General features: G+C 44.6%; 1 long non-coding RNA gene across 1 annotated transcript in view; it reads right to left on the bottom strand.

Annotated features, from left to right (window-relative positions):
• The window catches only part of LOC104871429, a 3938-nt gene extending 1400 nt beyond the window's left edge, over positions 1-2538 (bottom strand). The window contains exons 1-2 of the long non-coding RNA XR_782869.1: positions 1873-2538; positions 1259-1340 (exon numbers count right to left, since the gene is read on the bottom strand). This is a non-coding gene — a long non-coding RNA (uncharacterized LOC104871429). The remainder of the gene's footprint in view (positions 1-1258; positions 1341-1872) is intronic.
• Between the last annotated feature and the right edge of the window lie 331 nt (positions 2539-2869).

Genomic DNA, 2869 nt, shown 5'->3' with positions numbered 1-2869 from the left:
AATTAAAAAAAAAAAAAAAAAAAAAAAGGATTTTTAGCACCAAAAACCATACCTTTGATAAGAGTACACTTTTTTTAAATCTCGGCTTCCTCTTTTGACCTAAATTTTTCTCCAGCCATGTCTAGAGAGCAGAGTCACACCTTGCAGAATTCCAGGTAGTGTTTAATCACTGGATTGACTGCAGTTTACATTAAGGAGGAACTACATTCTTATTAACACTTCACATATCTACTTTCAGACTCTTCTTTTTTATAAGATTACACATTTCATAAAAATAAAATCACATTAAAGTTTATTTTTCTTCAACTACCCTTCTTACCTTACACCATCCTCCCCAAATCCATAAAATATAATTTTCAACAAGAATTATTAATACAATGAGGACTGGGGTTACTCAAATAAAGGCCATCAGGGTATGAACTAGTTGTCAAGGATTTAGTTCCTTTGTTTTTCCACAATAATAACATCTGTAACTTGAATAAAAATTCAGAATAAATCCTTTTTTTTAAATTTTGGGATAGAAATGTTTTGGCAACTATGTAGGAAAACATATACCCTTAAAAATAATTGAAGAAAATACAACATCTTATAACCTCTTGAGGGAGGCAATTTGGCAATTTCAACTACAGTTTAAAATGCACAAATGAATTAAAAAGGTACAAATATTTTCTTCTAGGAATGTCTACATATAGATAGAAGAGTATTTTATCAAAATAGCATTGAATCACTGTACTAACAAAGTCTAGAGTGGAGAAGGGAAACCCTGAATATCCCTTAACGGCAGACTGGTTCAACAAATTGTGGTTATGAACAATGAGGTACTGAAAGTATTATTTGCAACTCCAAGGAGCTGGCAACCTCAGAACAAGAGGAATGGATGATACAGCCCCAGTCCGAGGCTGAAGGCCTGAAGGCCTCCTAGAGAGTCCACTGGTGCAAATCTACTTTCAAATACCAAAGGATCTGGAGTCTGATGCCTACGGACAACAGCAGCAGCAAAACAATGCACCCGCTCAACAAAAGTTGAATAGGAGCAGGTACAAGCTTCCCCCTTTCTATGATTCTGTTTTCTCCATCTGGGTCTCCAGCCTGCTGGCCAGTGCCACCCACAGCCAAGACAGGGCTTGCCCACTCTGTTCTCTGACCTGCACAGCAAACTTCTCTGGAAATGTGCCTCTCAGACACACCCAGTAATAGGCTTTGCCCATTTTCTAAGCATCTCTCAGCTCAAGTCAATTTGACAGCCAGAATTAACTACCTTAGGCAACTGTACTGCTGTTCAAGAGCAGGTCAGGTCTGGATGAACAGGTGAAGAATAACCTCCCAAGAAAAGTCATTGACTGGAAGAAAAAAAAAAAGTGGAACAAATAGTATATTTTTTGTGTCACCATTTGCAAAGGGACAAGCTGCACCTGTATGTATTCATTGCCTCAGTCAGCTGAGGATTCATTTTGCTCAACGCAGAAATTCAATCCAGGTAAAGAACAACTCTGCTAGCAGCCCTTCTGCCCCACCAGTCAAAACTGGTTAATGCTGGATGCCACTGCTGACCCTGCTGGCTGTTGCTACTGGCCGCTTCTAGCCACCAGTGTTCAAGACCAGCCTATGCAGGATACCACCGGCTGATTCTGCTGGATGCTGGTCTCTGTTAACACCCTTAGTATTTATTACTCTTTCTTTTAAAGTGACTACTCTGTCCACACTACACAGAATAAGATCCCAAGTAGATTTACAAGGCCCTCCGAGCCTGCCCTACTCAGGAAATAAATCATGAGAAGATTTACAGGACCACCAAAGTGAGGCTTTCCTGTACTAGGACCTGTATGGCAGCACAGGGGCATCAGTACACCAGAGGACCCCTCCTAGATTAACCTGAGAAGTGTGAGGGGAGCGCTGCTGATGCTCATGCTCTTGATGGTCCAGGTGTCAGCCCACGGTTGCCTCAGATTTGGGCTTGCTGATCGGTCCAAGTACAGACCTGTGATTGATTCAAGTGGGAGCAGGGCCTCTGGGACAGCTGCAGCCATTCAGGAAAAAGGCAGAGACAGGAACTGTTTGGCTGACAGCTGTCACATCTTTGCAAAATGGTGGAGCCTAAACTGGGTAAACTTCGGGAGGGCTAGCTGTACTCGGCACAGTTTATTGGGCTTGAGGAAGTTGGGGATGTTAATTATGGGCCGAAATCCCTCAGTCACCAATCTTAGCCACATCGACGTGCCTCCCTCCACACCCCAAAGAACAGCAGCAGCCTCAGCCCCGGAGTGGTGGGAGTGGGGGAGGGTGTCAGCTGTGGCTGACCGTTACGCTGCACCTCCTATCAGAGCATCCTGGAGGAAAGTGGCTGCTAACTAAGCAGGGAGAACACCGAGGCAAGGTCTCACAGCCCATCTTGGGGATAGGGACCAAGCAGGAGTAAAGGGAGGCAAAGTGGAGTGGCTTGACAGCCAAACCATTCTCCCCCCACCCCATCACAGGAAAAAGGGGGTAAAGTCAGACGCTTCTCACCTCTCATATATGCATAAAATATGATGAAAAATATACAATACACCAGAAAAGAGAACTGGGAGGGTGTTCCAGTTACCTGTTACCATGTGAGAAACCATGGAAACTTTGTGTCTTAAGTCAGAGCACTGTGATGGGCTAGGCTTCCTGGTCTGTCAGCTGGAGCCGCAGACCTCTGCAGGATCAGCGGGCTCAGACCGAGAAGGTTCACTCGCTCACCTGACACTAGGCACTGGAGCTCAGCTGGGTTACCAAGCGAAGTACCCATTCGAGCTTTCCCATGTGGCTTCTCAGGACGGGATTGGGTTTCAAGAGGGAGTGTTCCAGGGACCCAGGATGGAAGCTGCAAGATGTTTAGCTCTGCAAG

Source organism: Fukomys damarensis, unplaced genomic scaffold (assembly GCF_012274545.1).
Source record: "Fukomys damarensis isolate Sample0158 unplaced genomic scaffold, DMR_v1.0_HiC HiC_scaffold_1, whole genome shotgun sequence".
In the NCBI taxonomy this organism is placed as follows: domain Eukaryota; kingdom Metazoa; phylum Chordata; class Mammalia; order Rodentia; family Bathyergidae; genus Fukomys; species Fukomys damarensis.
This window is presented reverse-complemented; position numbering and strand designations above follow the sequence as displayed.